Consider the following 20,238-nt stretch of genomic DNA (forward strand, 5'->3'; position numbering starts at 1 on the left):
GTTTGAGGAATACATCTAATAATTTAATTTTTTATAAAGTTGAGAGCACAAGACAGAGGCAAAAATCAGGAGAAAAGTGGAACTGCTAGGACGGTGACGTCTGAATTAAGGCCACACCAGTGCAAGGATACACTTGAGAACAAATTTAATTGGACCGAGGTTCTTGGACAGATCTGGCACGGTGGAGTTTCTGAGGTTCAGAAAGCAGGGCTGAGCACTGTTCCTTCCCTTGCCTGCTCTCCTGGATCTCTGCAGCTGTTGAGCTGGGCTCATTCACAAGGTGCTGTGAGCGTCCAAGGTGGGGTCTTGCTTCTGGTCAGTCCACTGAACTGTCTGCTTTCTCTGAGCCTCTCTGCCTGACACTGGATGGGACAGGAGGTAAGAGGCCTGGGTTTTCTCTTCAATTCTGTTCGAACAGTAATGAAGATGACATTGTACCCTGAGCCTTAACTCTTTGTGGCTCTTTTCTGATTTGTTAGAAATAATTCAGAATATGTGTGTGATTTAGTCCCATCAACCTCTGATGGGGAGGATGAGCATCTCCTGGATAAAAGGGAAAAAAATAACAATAGAAAAAATACTGTGAGAAGGCAGAGAACTAACTCAGTAAAACGAGCTTAAAAGCAGAAAAAAGTGACAAAAGTAAAGTAAACCCCGTTCTTCTTGGAATGATACACAGATACGGATCTCTTCGAAAAGAGACAGACTTTGGGCATTCTCAAAAGCTGTCTCTTACGCCTAAGGATCCTTTACACTTCAAAGTCAATATGTAAAATTTAGAATTTATCATTTCCATCCCAAATCCCATCTCCTGCTGTTTTCTGGGGCCACAGTTCTGTAACTAGTTCGCACAACTAGAATCGTTTACGTCTGTCTGGGATATCTTGAGGCCAGACTTCATACTTCGCCTTGCTTCCATCCCACATCTACCTAATCCTGCCTGCAGATTTTACTGAAGGTTTCATGGGGAGACAGAAGAGCTGGTTCCATCCCTCAAGCTTCAGGAAAACGTAATCAAATGGCTCCCGGGCCTCATTCTTTTTCCAGAATCTTCTCCTAAACTTTTCAGTTCTACTCAGCAGAACAAAGCCCTCAGATGGCTGAATCCAACTTTCCTGGAAGACAGTTCTGCAACCATTTGTTATAAATCAGGCACGGTCCTTGTTGGGGGCAGGGAGGATAGTGTGTGTGTTCATGTGTGCCCATCAAGTTATTCCTCTGACAAAAATAGATCTCTTGCAGGGGACAGGAGGAAGGGTGCTGACCAGAATAGGGTTCCTTTCTGTGTAATGACAGCCAAGGCAACATTTCAGTGATTTTTACCTCCTTTGCCTTTTCCCACATTCAGTTATCAAATCTGGCCATCAAAAATCGTTAGGAGCCCCCAAATATTTTTTAATAACTTTCATGGTCAAACACATCTCTTTGGCTGGACATGTGGGCCTTTTGGCCAAACTCACTCATTTTACAGCTTTATCTCCCATGCCTCTCCAGCCATATTGGAGTATTTTGTTTTCCTCCAGGTCTGTTTTTCTGTCTGTCTGATGTGACCTTCTTTCTCCTACTCAGCCTTATGGCTCAAACCAAACACCTCCTCTGAGAAGCCTTCCCTGACTGCTACCCTTTTCTCCTGGCCTGTATCCTACCTCTCAACCCAGATCCACATAGAATTAGCAACTTAATCCTTTGTGCTGCCACAGCCTCCTGCCCTCCCTCTCAAGAGAGCATTTGTCATCTCTATAGAGCATTCTTTATCTGTTAAAATCCTGGCGCTTTTCTTAACAATTTCATTGCACTTTTTAAAATATAGTAAAGATATAGGGACGCCTGGGTGGCTCAGTTGGTTGAACGACTGCCTTCGGCTCAGGTCATGATCCTGGAGTCCTGGGATCGAGTCCCGCATCGGCTCCCGGCTCCGCGGGGAGTCCGCTTCTCTCTCTGACCTTCTCCTCGCTCATGCTCTCTCTCACTGTCTCTCTCTCAAATAAATAAATAAAATCTTAAAAAAAAATATAGTAAAGATATAAACCCTATTTGATCTGCTGCCTTTATTTCTCCCAGAGTACTATATCTCTTTTTATTTCTGTTGTTTTTTGTTTGTTTTGGTTGATGTTTTCAAGGGGCATACGGCATTATTTAGTTAAATTTGTCAATTGTTTTCCTATATGATTGCTTTTAATCGTAAAATATTTTTCCATCCAGAAATTTGATAGATATTGATTTTAATTTTTCTAGACTTCCAGTTTGATTTTCTAAATCTAACTTTTTAATCCTTATTGTAGCTCTCTTGTGCATGGTTTGACACACTGATCTAATTACATATTTGCCTAAAAGCTAGCCAATAGTCCTACAGTCATTTATTGAATAAAATTTTTCTCCAACATTGCTTTTTATGGCTTCAGATCATATGTTAAGATCTTGTGTCTATTAGCAGACCATAAAGGAAAATAACTGGTAAATTTAACCCAAATCTATCAGGAACTATTTCAATAGTTTCTTTTGAAAAACAAAAAGGACAGACTGAGAAAGGAAAAGTCCAGTGGACCTGTCTATTTATCAGACTGGGACAGCCAGCTGCAAGAGGAACAGGAAACCATATTTCCTCCAAGGTACACTGCAGTTCTAAAGTACCACAACAGACATCTTCTTTGAGTAACTACTACTTGCTTACTCATTGGAAAATAGTATTTTCTAAAACCCTAGATGATCAGAGATTTTAATTTCAGAAATTATATCAGTAAGAATGAAACATCCCATTCTTGCTTGGAAGTTCTAACTCATTTTGATCCAGAGAAATGACCTTGATTTTACAACCCAGGAGCAGAGCTTCATGTGAGATGTTTCTGAATATGACATTCCACGTTTATCCAAGGAAGCAAACCCTGGGTTTGTTTTGCAGTCCAACCCTCATGTTGGCTCCTTCATTCCCAGCCCCGCTGGGCTTTGAGTTTATCAAAACTCTGCCTTGTGGTGGACAGTCTCCATGCTGCAACGAGTCCGTAAACTTGACGGTGGGACCACAGGTTTTGTCCTTGATGGTCTTAGGCTGGTTGGATTGTGCATACTTTTCTATTCTTGTGTTATGCCATACTCTTTTTTTTTTTTTTTTAATTTTTTTATTTTTTTCAGCATAACAGTATTCATTATTTTTGCACCACACCCAGTGCTCCATGCAATCCGTGCCCTCTACAATACCCACCACCTGGTGCCCCCAACCTCCCACCCCCCACCCCTTCAAAATTCTCAGATCGTTTTTCAGAGTCCATAGTCTCTCATGGTTCACCTCCCCTTCCAATTTCCCTCAACTCCCTTCTCCTCTCCATCTCCCCTTGTCCTCCATGCTATTTGTTATGATCCACAAATAAGTGAAACCATATGATAATTGACTCTCTCTGCTTGACTTATTTCACTCAGCATAATCTCTTCCAGTCCCGTCCATGTTGCTACAAAACTTGGGGATTCATCCTTTCTTTCTTTTTTTTTTTTTTTTTTTTACAGCTTTATAAACATATATTTTTATCCCCAGGGGTACAGGTCTGCGAATCGCCAGGTTTACACACTTCACAACACTCACCATAGCACATACCCTCCCCGATATCCATAACCCCACCCCCTCTCCCAACCCCCTCCCCCCATCAACCCTCAGTTTGTTTTGTGAGATTAAGAGTCACTTATGGTTTGTCTCCCTCCCAATCCCATCTTGTTTCATTTACTGTTCTCCTACCCCCTCGACCCCCCATGTTGCATCTCCTCTCCCTCATATCAGGGAGATCATATGATAGTTGTCTTTCTCCGATTGACTTATTTCGCTAAGTGTTATGCCATACTCTTAATTATTATAGCTTACTAATATGTTTTTATTTCATTGTTATAAAAAAAGTTCTCAAACTTTTTGGTCTCGGACCCTCTTTTATACTCTTTTATAGAGTATAGAGTATAGAACCAGCTCTTCTGTCTCCCTATGAAACCTTCAGTAAAATCTGCAGGCAGGATTAGGTAGGATTAGGTAGGACCCTCTTTTTATACTTTTATATATTTTTTAAAAATTATTTGAGGACACCAATGAGCTTTTGTTTATGTGTTATGTCTACTGATATTTACTATATTAGAAATTACACTGAGAAATCAAAAAATATATTTATTTAAAAATTAATTTAAAAACGCTAGTAAATTCATTGCATGTTAGTATAGATAACATTTTTTAATAAAAAATAACTACCATTTCTAAAACAAAAGAAATTTATGCAGCCATCAAAAGAAATGAAATCTCGCCATTTGCGACAACATGGATGGAACTAGAGGGTATTATGCTTAGCGAAATAAGTCCATCAGAGAAAGACAACTATCATATGATCTCCCCGATATGAGGAAGTGGAGATGTAATGTGGGGGGTTTGGGGAGTAGGAAAAGAATAAATGAAACAAGATGGGATCGGGAGGGAGACAAACCATAAGAGACTCTTAATCTCACAAAACAAACTGAGGGTTGCGGGGGCAGGGAGAGGGTGGTGGGGTTATGGACATTGGGGAAGGTATGCGCTATGGTGAGTGCTGTGAAGTGTGTAAATCTGGCGAGTCACAGACCTGTACCCCTGGGGCTAATAATACATTATATGTTTATAAAAAAATAAAAAAAATTATTAAAAAAAAAGAAATTTAATGGAAGAAATGGCATTCCTTTATATTCTTGCAAATTTGTTTCGTGCTTGGCATGAGAGCAGATATATCTGATTCTGCATTCAATCTCTTGAGATAACACATAAGATGTAGCCACTGGAAAACACGACTGTATACTTGTGAAAGAATGGATACCAAAAAGGAGTGAAAAAAAAAATCTTAATACTATCATGAAAGCAATTTTGATTTTGTGAAACCCTTGAATGACCTCAAACATCCCAAGGCTGCAGTCTGAGAACCACTGGCCTTAGCTTTTCTAGTTTATGTAGTTTCTCGGATGAATTCTAGAATATTTTTGTGTTTTAATTTAATGTATTTAAAACCTTATCTTTTAAGGATATCCTCTGTCTCCCTAGTTAATAAAATATTTTATAAATACTTTCTGGATAGTTCTGCATTTTTCTTTTTAAATCTACATTTCTCATTTTTTTTTTATCATTCCTAGTCATTTCATATTCTTTGTTGCTATTGTGAGTGGGATCCATTTTCCCATTGTATTTTAATTGGTTATTGTTGGCCTATTTTATTTTGTATGTGGGCAGTGGTTATTTTTTTATTATGTTAAATAATATATTTGATAGGCTGGTTTTTAAAGAAGTAACTTAAAATTTTGAGTCTGTGTATGTGTTAGTTGATATGATATCTCAATGTGTATGTGTATGTGTTAGTTGATATGATATTCTCAATATTCTGAGATAACCTCAGATATCAGATAAGATACACGATATTCTGACAAAAACTCATTGTTCAATTTCTAGATTTCAAAGATCTTTTCTAAGGAAGGATCTTGAATATGCTGAATGCCTTTTTGGCATCTGTTCAAATGATCATGTTTTTTCTTAAGGCAGATGCATTGAGTAGGACTGGATGACCTCTGTTCTAGAATTCTCACTTAGATAACATCATCAATGTCAGGCCCATTTACATGATTAACAGAATCAAAGGACATTTTGACTGTGGTTCGCACCTGTTGAAGGGAGGAAGGCCTAACTATGTGCACAATGTGGTCAGCATGGATCCATTCGGTGAGCTCAGAACTGTCAGGACAGGGAGGACAGGACCGGCACAGGACTAGCTAGAGGACTGGTAATTGACAGGAGTCTTCCGGGAGAAGAGCTTCCAGCTTTCATTCAGCCTCACCCCAGGCTCTTTAAAACGCCAAAGTGAATTGGTATCTGGGGGCGACTTCATTAGTCACTTTCCCTTCTCAGGTCGAAAAACCGATGTTTATTTTCAGCCGGGAGCCTGCCGCTGGCTTGAACCCCATAAATTAGGGGAAGTGCTTGGCGGAGTGGGGGTGGGGGGACAGGGGAGACACCGCGCATTAAAACGAGGTGAATTTGTTCCGAGACAAAGGGCCCGTCCGGGAAATTCCAGGGATCCGGGGCGCCCCAAGGTGGGCGCTGCACTCCCCTTCCCCCGCGTCCCGGGCGCCTGGCGAGGGAGGCGCGGGTCGAGTCCGGGAAGGCCCTCGCAGCCCCCGCAGCCAGCCCACTGCCCTGCGAGGTTCCGAGGCGCAGGTGGCGCCGCCATCCCTCTCGGCGCGCGTGGGGTGCAGCGGGGGCGCGGCGGGGAGGAAGCACGTTCTCGCGCCCCGGGAAGGGAGTAAGCGGGCACCCACTTCCGGCCCAGGTAGGGGTCAGGGCCGCGCCAGTCTGGCGAGGAGCCCGGGGAGGGGGCGGGGCCTGCGCGGCGCAGGAGGCGGAGCCGCATTCGGGGCCCGGGGGGTGGGGGGGGGGCGTGGAGGGCGCTCCCCGGGCTCCGAGAGTGCGAGGCCAGGGTGCCGGTGGGCGTCCCCACGCCGGCCGGGAGACCCGGAGGGGGAGCGTGAAGGCGGTGCGGAGAGAAGCGGAGGGGAGGACGCACCTCGCCCCGGCGGCCCGGGGGGAACCTGTGGCGCCACGTCGCGCTAGGTCGGACCCAGGGAGCTCTTGCTCGGGGATGGTTTCTGTAGGAGCAGGTCGGTGGGGCTGGGGTCCCTGCAACTCCAAACGTCTCTGGAAAGTTTTCTAAGGGGAGAGAAAGGGCAGACCAGAGCACTGTGATCCTTGTTGAGAAATAGGGGAATCCTCCCAGAAACGATGTCCTTTCAACTTGCTAACAGTCCCGTTCTGTTTTCCAGTAGTTTCTACTTTTTGCACCTTGCTGACATTTTCCTAAGAGAAATTTAAAACAAATTTTAAGAGATTATTAGTACTAGGATGGTGATTAGACGTAAGCCTTGAAATAGCTTGTAAGGGCACTAAAATTTAAAAAAAAAAAAAAAGTTTGAAAATCCGAAGAATACTCATGGGTTTCATTGTGTCTGCAGTTTTCTTGGTGATTGTAGTTGCTCTTAAAGCCTTAATTTTTTAATTTTAATTTTTATTTTTGTAATTCGCATTGATCCAGTGACTTTAGATTTGTTTTATGCTGGTATAGGAGATGAAGTGCTTTGTGCTCCGTGTTAATTGTGTAAAAATGCTAAAACGGAGGAAAAAATTGTAGTCCTGCCATAGTGCTTACATGTTTGTAAGTTCATCTTCTAATTATTTTCCCCAGATCCTGGATGCTTATCCCTGTAACACCATGACTTCGCTGTTGTGTGTCACAGGCCCAGGACCGCAGCTGCAACCTGGACACTTGTTGTCTTGTATCTGAGCAATATTATGTTTTACTTTCAGACTTTTCTAAAGGTAGGTGATAAAGTTGACCAGTTTTCTGGGTTTGCTGGAGCCTAAGTTCCAAGTTTTGACAAATATATGAGGGTCCATGTTATTCATGCCATATTGGTTTTTATTACCTTATAAAATATAATTGTTTTCAAATGGGAGAACTTAGAGATGTGTAAGATTTCAACGATAACTTGTTTTTTATGAATATATTGATGTGAGGTCTAGCATGTGTGAAAAATTACTCTCATTTGTCTTAGTCCTTTTTTATTATTGTTGGTGGGAGGAAAAAGTCCAAAATGAAAGATTAAACTTGATGGTCTTTAATACCAGCTTGGTATATCAATTTGTGGAGATTGTGGTCACATCACAAAAGGGGATAGCATTGTCTTGCCTTCCTTTTTCAACTGTATCTTTACGGCCAAAATTTTTTGAGCAAGTGTTTGAAAAATAACTTTTTTCTGCCAAATCCAAAATATTTGAAGGTCCACTAGTTGCTACTAATAGTTTTGTGAACAAGTATTTGGAAGTACAAATCTACTTTATAGTATATGAATGTAGATTATATAAAGTTTTGATGTAACAATGTTTTTATCATTTTAATTTCTGTAATGTCAGTGCTCTAAACTTTTCATTTTCATTTCCACCTTTTTTTTTTTTTAAACAAAGATCCCTTCATTAATCTTTCCCCTGGAGCTATAATTTGAAAGACTGTATCTAAGAAGCAAACCCCCTTTCCTTGGTAATAGGAAACAAACTCAGTTATCCATTAGAGAGTAAATAGATTTCCAATAGACTTTCAAAATAAGTCACAGAAGACCTTTTACCATTTTGGGGACACACAGGGAGTCAGGAGCCTCTACCTGGGGAACATTACTCTTCTGAACTAAAATAATCCATCATTGAACAGCAGCTTTCTACCATGGGCTTTGACCTGGTCTTTTTCTTGACTCCACCATTCACCAGCATTTTGACCTTAAAAACTCTGTCTAATCCCAGGTTGTGGGTTACAGTAATGCCTTTCTGGAATGTTTCTCATTAAGTTTTTTTTTTTTTTTAAGATTTTATTTATTTGACAGAGATCACAAGTAGGCAGAGAGGCAGACAGAGAGAGGGGAAAGGGAGCAGGCTCCCTGCTGAGCAGAGAGCCGGATTCGGGGCTGGATCCCAGGACTCTGGGATCATGATCGGAGCCGAAGGCAGAGGCTTTAACCCACTGAGCCACCCAGGCACCCCAAAAGGAGAAGCAGGCCTCCCACAGAGCAGGGAGCCCAATGTGGGGCTTGATCCCAGGACCCTGGGATCATGACCTGAGCTGAAGGCAGACACTTAATGACTGAGCCACCCAGGTGCCTCTCATTAAGTCTTAAATGACATAATGCTTATAAAGTTATAAGCATAGTAGGCACCTGGCATATTGCAGTCAGTCAGAAAAATGCTAGCTGCTGTTAGTTTCCATTTTCCTGAGCTCTGAGGATGATTCCACCATGTGGTTAGGTTTTTGTCCATTGTCCATTTCTTGCAAAGAAAAGAAAACCTCATGTAGAAGTCATAAGGCAATAGCTTAAAAGCTGAATTTGGTCTTGAGATATGTTGATTTGGGTGAGCTCATCACTTAAAAATAATTGAATACTTTAAAATCATTTACCAATATTTTAATTTTCTTTTAAAGATTTTGCTTATTTATTTGAGAATGAGTGAGAGAGAGAGAGAGAGAGAGCAAGCACAAGCTGGGGGAGGGGCAGAGAGGGAGAAGCAGACTCCCCACTGAGCAGGGAGCTGGATGCAGTGGGGTGGGGGACTTGACCCCTGGGATTATGGGATCATGACCTGAACCAAAGGCAAACGCTTAACTGAGGCACTCAGTTAAGTGCCACTCAGGCACCCTTCATTTACCAATATTTTTAAAATTAGTACTTTTTTTTTTATAAATATTTTATTTATTTATCTGACAGAGAGAGATCACAAGTAGGCAGAGAGGCAGGCAGAGAGAGAGGAGGAAGCAGGCTCCCTGCTGAGCAGAGAGCCCGATGCGGGGCTCGATCCCAAGACCCTGAGATCATGACCTGAGCCGAAGGCAGCGGCTTAACCCACTGAGCCACCCAGGCGCCCCTAAAATTAGTACTTTTTATATAAGTTCCCAGAGTTCTAGCTTTTCCTGAAAAACAGTTACAAGGTAGAGCTTACAGCTGCTAGCTGCTGAAGCCAGCAGGTGGTTGGCCCATTTTGGATGGGGGGCCTACACCGTCCAGGTTTCACAAGGTCACTCTCTGTCTGTACTTCCTCCCACCTGCTTCACTCATTTATTTCACATCTCAAACATTTCAGGTTGTGATTTCGGACTTAGAGAATATGCCTTACTAATTTGAATGGGTAATTCTGTGGCCAAAACCATAATCCAACTTTCTTCCTTTAAAAAGGAGTACAGTAGTCCTGTATTACAATTTATAAAGCATTTCCTTATTTGATACTTAAATCAACTCAGAAATAGTTCAGACACGCATTTTCATTGCATTTTATGGCTGTGGACATTGAAGCTTATAAGTTTGTTTGAAAACTAAAGATAGTGTTCTGATGACTTAAAGTTGTTTTAGGTTTTTACTAATGCCACATTTTATTTTATTTTAGATTTTATTTATTTGTCAGAGAGACAGAGAGAGAGAGAGAGCACAAGTGGGGGAGCAGCAGGCAAAGGGAGAAGCAGACTCCCTGCTGAGCAAGGATTCCTAACGTGGGACTTGATCCCTGAACCCTGGGATCATGACCTGAGCCAAAGGCAGACACTTAACCAACTGACCCAGTCAGGCATCCTACTAATGCCACTTTTTAACTATGGGGAAATTTGCTAGGAAATGATAGCCTTTCTTTTGGTTTCAGCATTTATTTTAAGCGGGTACTTTTATCCCCATAATTACAAACTAAGGAAAGGGGTGGTAGAGAGAATACATGTATGGAAGTACATCAGTAGTCTTTGTTTTCTCTCTCGACAGAGCATCTTTAAGCAGATTGAAGGGAACACAACATGGGATTATGACTCATTCAAAACAGACCATATATATAACTAGACAAAGATCTGTTTTAAGCTATACTTTATTACCTATGTTATTGGAAAGCTGAAAGGGGTATGTGTCTAGTTCATCGGATCTACAGTTAAGTTAGACCAGAGATTTCTGTGAGTGTGTTTTAAAATTCTGTAAGAGGAGATACCCCAAATTTGTGTGGTGATTCAGCCTGTTCTGCGAAGTTGTTTTATATGGCAAGCACACTTTTTAGTGGGCGTCTTTTAACCAGGGAGGCTTTATTACTTTCACAATCATGCCAAGAGGATAATAGGACAATAAAAGCAGGGGTAGTTCATTTGTGGCTGTAGTAACTGTATGTGATCTTCATGGTATATGTACCAGAGAAGGTCAGGCCAGCCATGCAGAGGGTTTGGGGAAGCAGCTAGGCCAAGACAACAGGACCTCCTGTGGCAGACAAGACTTTCCAGTGTCCTAAGACCTGTCAGAAGGTGGAAGACACAGGGAGTGGTGAAGAAAAACTTGGGGTGAGTTTAGGGGTATCAGAAAGAGCCAGATGTTCAGGGTCTGGGGAAGGCAGTAGGGATATGGATGTTGAAGGCTTGTGAGCAAGAAAATAATGTGATTTGATTTTCTGTTTTGAGATCATTCTGGCTGCCCTGTGCAGAGGGACAGCTTAGGTAGCTGACCTGTTGACCTTCCAGTATGTTTCTTCTGTCAGAGGCAGGAGTTCCTTTGGAATCTAACTTAAACTTTATGTGGGGAAGTTGAAACAGCTTGGTGGAAGTGAGTGCGTGAAGGGAAGGATCCTTCAATAATGTTCTGCAAATATATATGATGAGTATTTTTTAAAAGTAAGAACCGAGGTATTACAATATTGCTTGGCTTTGAGTAAAGCCACCTGCTACTTTCTTTATAGAATGGTATTTTGAGGTTCTCATGCTTAATGTAGGTATTTAGCATGTATATCTATCTTAAAAGTCTGAAGTTATTATTTCTAAGTGCCTCTTTAACCATATAAGGAATTTAGGAACATTGAAATCCTATTGGCACTTTTCATTATTTGTCATTATTATTCATTTTATTCATTATTATTCAATTCATTATTATTATCATTCATTATTATGTATTATGGTGTCCTGCAGGCAGTGCTGGTTTAGATTTATACACATGCGTAACAGTTTCTTTGCTGCTTTTGGCAATTCAGACCTTTCTTGTGGGTCATTATTATTCTTGAAAGGTATCCTATACACGTGCTCTTTCTCAGGGGTCGTTATTGTTAAACACAAATTTTTTTTGGTGAAAAATGAATTTATCTTGCAAGATACTTTTGTGGATATTTTTGTTTATTTTTAGATTAACAATTATTTTCTTTCATTTGAATGTGTATATATATATTTTGAATATATCATACTTCCGCTTTCTACTGAAATATCAGCCATCAAGGGGCACCTGGAAGGCTGTCAGCTGAGTGTCTGACTCTTGATTTCTGCTCAGGTCATGATCTCAGGGTCTTGGGATCGAACCCTGTGTGGGGCTCCCCTCTCAGCAGGGAGTCTGCTTTCCCTCCCTTTCCCTTTGCCCCTCCCCTAGCTGTCTGTCTGTCTGTCTCTCTCTCTCAAATAAATAAATCTAAAAAGAAATATCAGCAGTCATTCTAATTGTTTTCCTCTACACGTAATATATCATTTCTAGTTGGTTGGTTTTAAGAGCTTGTGTCTTTGGTGTTCCATGGTTTTACTGTGGTGTGTGTCTAACTGTGGATTTCTTTTTATCTACCCTACTTGAGCTTCCTAACTCTGGGTGTTCACACCTTTCACCTATTTGGGAAAACTCTCAGCCATTACCTGTGGCTTTTTCTCCATTCTCTCTAGTCTCTCCTCAGATGGATTGGATGTGTTGGACTGAGTCAGTCTGGAAAACAGTTAATACCAGATACTTCAACAGGGAATTTCAGATGGTGTTCTGGTCTGAATATTTGGGTCCTTCCAAAATTCCTGTGTTGAAATCCTGACCACCAGGGTGTTGGGAGGTAGAGTCTTTGGAGGCCTTTTTCTGGAAAGCATAAGATCTTCTAGGCTAATCCATGTTGCAGCATGTGTCAGAATGTCCTTGCCTTTCTAAGGCTGAGTAATATTTCATTGTAGATCCATACAGCATTAATGCATGTCGTCCATTGATGGACATGTGGCTTTCTCCTGCTTTTGAGCTACTGAGAGTAATACAGCTATGAACATGAATATGCATATATCTCTTTGAGAACCGTCTTTCTGTTCTTTTAAATATATAACCAAAGTAGAATTGTTGTTAATTCTGTGTTTTTCTGAGTAACCACTATCCCATTTTCCACAGCAAATGTACTAGTTTACGTTCCCACCAGCAATGTTCAAGAGTTCCAATTTCTCCCAACCTCAACAACACTTGTTTTCTGTGTTTTTTATAATAGCCATCCTCATGGGTATGAAGTGGTATTTCATTATGGTTTCGATTTGCATTTTCCTAATGATTAGTAGCGATGAGCGTCATTTCATTTGCTTATTGGCCATTTGTGTATCTTTTTGGACAAGTATCTATTCATGTTCTTTGCCCATATTTTAAATTGGGTTATTTTGTTGACCTTTAGGAGTTCTTTTTACATTCTTGTTAACCCTTTATACAATATATGACTTGCAAATATTTTCTTCTGTCTGTAGGTTGTCTTTTCACTCTGTTGATAGCATCCTTTGATGCACAAGAGTTTTTTAATTTTTATTAAATCCAGTTTATCTGTTTTTTTCTGTTGCCTGTGTTTGAGTGTCAGATCCAAGAAATCACTGCCAAATCCACTGCTATGAAGCTTTTCCCCTATGTTTTCTTCTAAGTACTACAGTTTTACCTCTTAGGTTTAAGTCTTTGATACATTTAGGGTTAATTTTTTGGATCTTTCTTAATTTTTAAAGCTTTATTTACTTGAGAAAGAGCGAGAGAGCAAGCATGCATGGGGGGAGGGGCAGAGGAGGAGGAGAGAGAGAGATTCCCAATCAGACTCCCTGCTGATCCCAGAACCTGATGGGGGGGGCATTAATTTTTTGTATATGGTATAACAGAAGAATTCAGCTTATTCTTTTACATATGGTTATCCAGTTCTCTTAACACCAGTTGTCAAAAAGATTGTTCTTTCCCTATTTAATGATCTTGGCAGTCTTGTTGAAAATCATTTGACCATATATATGAGGTTTTATTTCTGGGTTCTCTAATTTATTCTTTTGGTCTATGTATTTGTCTTTCTGCCAGGATCACACTGTTTTGATTACTGTAACTTTGAAGTAAGTTTTGGAATCAGGAAGTGTGAGACCTCCAACTTTATCCTTCTTTTTAGGATTGTTTGGGTTATTTGAGATTCTTTCAGATTCCATATGATTTTTAAGATGGATTTCTTTTTTCTATTTCTTTTTGGGATTTTGATAGGGAATGCATCTGTAGATTGGGGTAGTGTTGACATCTTAACAATATCAAGTCTTCCAATATGTGAACACAGGTTGTCTCTACATTTCTTTGTGTCTTGTTTAATTTCTTTCAACAGTACTTTATAGTTTATACTGTACAAGTCTCTTGCCTCCTTGCTTAACTTTATTCCTAAGTATTCTATTCTTTTTGGTGCTATTGTAAAGAGAATTGTTTTCTGGATTTCCTTCTCAGATTCATTGTTAGTGTATAGAAATGAAACTGACTTAATATCTCACAGCTTTTCTGAATTCATTGGTTAGTTCTTACAGTCTTTTTGTGGCTTCTTTAGGGTTTTCTGCATATAAGATCAAGTCATCTGTGAATAGAGAAATAGAGATAATTTTAAATGTCCCTTCCAATTTGGATTTTTTTTTACTTTTGTTATAGGAAGGCTTTATTCCTTTTTTTTTAGTTTAATTTTATTTACATTCAATTAATTAACATATAGTGTGTTATTAGTTTCAGAGGTAAAGTTCAGTGATTCGTCAGACTTATATAATACCCAGTGCTCGATTATATCACATGCCCTTCTTAATGCCCATCACCCAGTTACCCCATCCCCCCACTTCCTTCCCCTCCAAGAACCCTCAGTTTGTTTCCTGTAGTTAAGTGTCTCTTGGTTTGTCTCCCTCTCTGATTTTGTCTTGTTTCATTTTTCCCTCTCTTCCTCTATGCTTGTCTGTTTTGTTTCTTAAACTCCGCATATGAGTGCAATCATATGATAATTGTCTTTCTCTGACTGACTTATTTTGCTTAGACTGATACCCTCTAGTTCCATCTACATCATTGCAAATGGCAAGATTTCTTTTTTTTTTTTTTTTGATGGCTAATATTTCATTTTATATATATACCACACCTTCTTTATCTATGGATGTCTTTTCTTTTTCTTGACTACTTGCTCTGGCAAGGACTTCTGGTACTGTGTTGAATAGAAATGGCAAAAGTAGGCCTCCTTACCTGTTCCTGTTCTAAGAGGAAAGGCTGTCAGTCTTTCACCAATGAGTGTGATGTTTGCTATGGGTTTTTCATACATGGCCTTTATTATGTCCAGGGAATTTTCTTCTATTCTTCGTTTGAGGTGGTTTTTTTTTTTAAATCTTAAATAAATATTAAATTTTATCAAACACATTTTTGCATCAATTTAAATGAACATTTTTTACCCTTTATTTTGTTAATACCATGTATTACATTGATTGATTTTCATATATTGAACCATTCCTGCCTTCCAGGAATAAATCCCACTCGGTCATCATGTATGATCCTTTGAATACGCTATTGAGACCCTCTGAATACGCTGTTGAAGTCAGAGTGGTGGTATTTTATTTGAAGATTTTTGTATCAGTGTTTATTGGGATATTGGTATTCTTACAGTGTCCTTGCCTGGCTTTGGTATCAGGGTAAAGCTGGACTCATAGAACAAGTTAGGCAGTGCTCACTCCTCTTAAATTTTTTGGAAGTTTAAGAATTCTTAGTCCTCACTTGTTAAGAGTTTAAGGTGTTAAATTTTGTTTAAGGTGTTAACTTATCCTCAGTGTTTGGTAGAATTAACCAGTATATCTACGTGGTCCTGAGCTTCTTTTGCTGTTGAGAATTTTACACTTGATCTTAGCCAAAAGGCCGAGAAGCGATGCTGCTGTTGAGAATTTTGATGACTGATTCAATCTCCTCACTAGTTATAGGCCTATTCAGATTTTTAATTTTTTCATGATTCAGCCTTGGTAGCTTGTGTGTTTTTAGGAATTTGTCCATTTCATCTATTTTATCCATTGTGTGGGCATGTAATTTTTCCTAGTTCAATCCTTTCTATTTTTATGAAATTAGTAGTAATGCCCCCTCTTCCATTTCTGGTTTTGCTTATTTGTTTCTTCTCCTTTTTTTTTTCTTTCTAACTAAAGGTTTGTCGATTTTGTTTATCTTTTGAAGAACAAACTCTTGGCTTTGTTGATTTTTTTCTGTTGTTTTTGTCTTTTCTGTTTATTTATCACTGCTCTAGTATTTATTATTCCCTTTTCTTTTGGGTTTAATTTGTTCCTCTTCCTTTAATTCTAGTTTTAGGGTATAAAATTAGGACTTGAGATTTTTCTTTTTTTAACATAAATTTATGTTTAACATAAATATTATGTTAAATTTAACATAAATTTGCCTCTTCACACTGCTTTTGCTGTATCCCTTAAGTTTTGCTATGTTGTAGTCTCATTTGCTTCAAGATATTTTCTAATTTTCCTTGTGATTTCTTAGAGGACTTATTAATTTAATAGTGTGTTGTTTAATTTCCATGTATATATCAATTTTCCAGTTTTCCTTTGGCTGTTGATTTCTAGTTCCATCATGTTCTGACTGAAAAAGGTATTTTGTATATTTTCAGCCTTTTAAATTTTATTAAGACTTGTTTTGTGGCCAAACATGTGGTTTATCTTGCAGAATGTTCCATCTACACTTGAAAAAAATGTGTATTCTGCTATCGTTAGATGGACATTCTGTATGTGTCTTTTAGATCCAGTTGGGCCATAGTGTTGTTCAAGTGCTGTATTTCCTTACTGGCCTCTGTCTCTTTGTTTTACCTGTTATGGAAGGCAACGTATTGAAGTTTCCTGCTATTATAGTAGAGCTGTTTATTTCTCCTTCAATTACATCAATGTTTATTTTATGTATTTTGGAGCTTTGATGTTTTGTGCATATATATTTATAATTGTTATATCTTCTTGGTGAGTTAATCCTTTTATCATTATGTAATGTGTAGCATCCTTCACTTCAACCCGAAGGATTCTCTTTAGCAATTCTTGTAGGACAGATCTAGTGGCAATAAACTCCCTCAGCTGTTATTTATTTGGGGAAGTGTTAATTTCTTTCTCGTATTTGAAGGACACTTTTGCTGCATATAAAATTCTCAGTTGACAAGTCTTTCTTTCAGCACATTAACTGTGTTGTCCCACTACCTTCTGGCTTACAAGATTTCTGCTGGGAAATCTTGTAAATGGTGAGTTGCTTTTCTTTTGCTGCCTTCAAGATTCCTTCTTTGTCTTTGTCTTTCGACAGCTTCATTATAATGTATCTCAGTGTGGGTTTCTTGGGATTTATCTTTGCAGTTTTGGGGGCCTCTTAGGTTTGTAGATCCATCTACTTGGATTTGTATATCCATGTCTTTTACTTAAATTTATGATGTTTTCAGCCATCATTTCTTCAAATATTCTCCTTGTCTCATTCTGTTTCTTTTTCTTCTTCTTCTTCTGTTACTCGTAATGCTTATATTGGGCCTCTTGATGGGATCTCATAAGTCCCTTAGGCTCTGTTCATTTTTCTACATTTCTTTTTCTTTTTTTCCCTCAGACTTGATAATTTCAAATTACTTGGCTTAAGTTTGCTGGTTTTCTTCTGCCTGTGCAAGTCTGTTATTAAACCCGTCCAGGGAATTTTTCAATTCAATTATTTTAATTTTCATATCTGGAATTTCTGTTTGGTTCTTTAAAAAAAAAAAAAACTTCTGTCTCTTTGTAGGTACTTTCAAGTGTTCTATCACTAGTCTCTGAAAAAAGCTTGCATCAGATGACATTCTTTCTTTCTTAATCATTTTATTGAATTCATTGGTAAAATCACCTGAAAATTTTCTGGTTACTGTGTTCTATTCGTTTCTATCCAGTATTCAACAAGTACTTATTGAGTACTTCTTCTGTGCCTGTCATGGGTTTAGAGTCTTTGGGATATATCAGTGAACAACCTGGATAAAATTTCAGTGCTCATGGGCTTAAATTCTAGTAGTATAGACAACCAATAATTAAAACATAATAAACCGGAAGTGTTGTAGCATGAAGGAGATAAAAAATGTTATGAAAATATAGTGGGGAAAGAGGGACCAGGAGTTTGGAGATAGGATAGGGTGGAGGGGGGTAAGGTGGCATTTTAAACAGGGTGGTTAGGATAAGACTTACTGAGGATGTGATGGCTGATGCAAGAATTAAAGAAAGTGAGGAAGTAAGCAACATGGATATCTAGAGAAAGAGCATTCCAGGCAGAGGGAAAACATAGCCCAAAGGGAGATCAGCCCTGCTGTGTTTTAGAATGAGCATGAAGTCAGTTTGGTTATTTTAGTAAAGAAGAATGGAAGAAAGGTTTACAAAAGCAGTCAAAATAAGTGTTAATATGACTGATAAGATCCTGAAGTAAGATACTTTTTTCATTGTAATATGGTCTTTTTTTAATCATGGAAAAAAACCCTCAGCAGTTCAATATATAATAAATCAATTCAAAAAGATGATTTTTCATTTTTTAAATGTAGCTTTTAAAATGGAAGTACCTTTTTGAATTATGGTAAATACATATGTCAAAATACATATATAATATATAATACATAATATACATACATGTGTACAAAATATATACTTACTGTATATATGCCAAAAAGATATTTAGCATATATGATCATATAATTAAGAAGTTATTCATTTTTATGAGCTAGGGAATTATTTTTTATCCCATGAGTGGTAAAGGACTAGAAAAAATAAGAACAATCATTGCCATGTAGGATACAACCTACTATAACCATTAAATAATTGGTTGTTTACTAACTGATATTTTATTCTTAATAATAACCTATCAGTACTGGAAAAAGTACAGCATAAAATTCAGAAGACTTGTTTCTATTCCAAGGTTTTGAATTCTTTAATGTTTAATTTTGAGGATGTCATTTTAGACTTCATTTCATCTACTTCTTGGGAGTTTTTTTTCTTTTAAATGACATTTGACTAAGTGTATTCTGTTTCCCAAACACCTGGGCTTTCTTTAGTTATTCTGTGATTATTGTTTTATAATTTTTTATAATATAACAATGCACTGCTTTAAATGTTTATCTTACTGAGAATTGTTAAAGAGGAAATTATGTTTTGGACAAACTTCCATTCATGTTTAATGTCCAGCTCCAATCCTGCTTATTTTCTGTATCTTTTTATGATCACTCCAGAATTAATTGCTTCTTCACTTGGGCTTCTATAGCACTTTAAGCTTGTTTCCATTATCTGTCACTTTTCATAATATTACTTACATATATCTATCCATGAGTTGACTATCTTTGTATCCCCAAGACTATAACATACTCTGCATACATTAGGTGTTCAGTCATTTTATGTCTGTGTATTTAAATACCAATAGTTAATTCCTAACAATTAATGTCACAGAAATTAAAATCATGTTGAATAACTCTACCACTTGAAAAGCAGTATTCCATATAATGAATGTCTCTTGGGGTAAAAATGCTTATTTCAGGCATTTAACAAGATTTAATTTGGTCTTTTGGTCTAACCTTTACATTATATGGATGGCATAAATGCTTATTTGCATGATTCAAGTACATAGATGTAAGAAGTAGTTATCATGTCACTGATTGTGAAATCACTAAAGGAGATGATTATTACTGATTACCTCCTACTTATTCCATTGCATTTTGGATCAAAGGCACAAATTTCAGAAAGATTAAGTGTTCTGAGAACTATTCATGAGGGTGTTTTTATGTAGTGATGTAATTTTTAGAGCCATTCATAGCCATTTATGAGATGATGTGCCCTTAAGTATAATGAATCAGAACATGATCCTTATTCTGTTTAGAATTTCAAAATTCTTTTCTGCTCTGCCTAATCCTTATTTTTTTGCTAGGCGTTATTCTGGGAATGGCAGTTACAGTAGCAAAAATAAAGCCTATACTCTTTTGTAACTTTATGTAGGTTGGTCAAGAAAGGCCCTTCTAAGAAAGTGATGTTTTAGCCAGGATCTGCAGGCTGTGAAGGAACTGAAGAAACAGACTAGTTGAGGCTAAAGAGCAAAAATCAATGATAGAATCAATGAGAATGAATTCATGTTTGATGCACATTGGTTTGTAGTCTTCAGGATGAGAAGTTTGTAGTTTTAAGGAGTTTGTTGTTGCTTTTGTCTTTTCAATTACTTACTAAGTACGGACATCAATTAGGAAATTTTGTGCAAGGGGATAGAGAATAAAGAAGAACAATTTGAGGACAGAAAAATGTGAGAACAGAGATCACTGTGAAATAATGAGAAAGGAATAGACAAACCAGGGAAACACAGTAGGACTTCTAGGTAGTGTCCAGGGTCTACTTGTAGGTTTGTTATTCTGAATTTGAAGTGAAACCAGTCAATATGGTTGTGTAGTTTTTGTCTAGCTATAGTCACGGGTGTGAGGACATGTAGGGTTTAATCAGACTTGGCTTTTTTTTTATTCTGGGAGACTGATGGCAGAGAAAGAGGAACAAGAGAGTTAAGGGTATTTGCAAGGAAATCATAATAATTCAAGCTATAGAATTTATGCTGGGAAGAAGCAAATGAAGAAGGAATGAAAAATGAACAGGTTGATGGCTATAAAGAGAGGACTCAGTGGATCAGTGGTGTAGCAGAGATACAAAA

At 38.3% G+C, this 20,238-nt stretch overlaps 1 protein-coding gene across 6 annotated transcripts in view; it reads left to right on the forward strand.

Annotated features, from left to right (window-relative positions):
• Window positions 1-6,414: 6,414 nt before the first annotated feature.
• MYO3A (myosin IIIA) overlaps window positions 6,415-20,238 on the forward strand; it is a 248,501-nt gene continuing 234,677 nt past the window's right edge. For 4 of the 6 annotated variants that reach the window (XM_047743195.1, XM_047743199.1, XM_047743198.1 and 1 more), the window contains exons 1-2: window positions 6,415-6,636; window positions 7,218-7,351. The gene's annotated coding sequence lies outside the window, so the exon portion shown is untranslated. The remainder of the gene's footprint in view (window positions 6,637-7,217; window positions 7,352-20,238) is intronic. The other 2 variants (XM_047743196.1, XM_047743197.1) reach the window with 2 other exon arrangements.

This window comes from Lutra lutra, chromosome 8 (genome assembly GCF_902655055.1).
Source record: "Lutra lutra chromosome 8, mLutLut1.2, whole genome shotgun sequence".
In the NCBI taxonomy this organism is placed as follows: domain Eukaryota; kingdom Metazoa; phylum Chordata; class Mammalia; order Carnivora; family Mustelidae; genus Lutra; species Lutra lutra.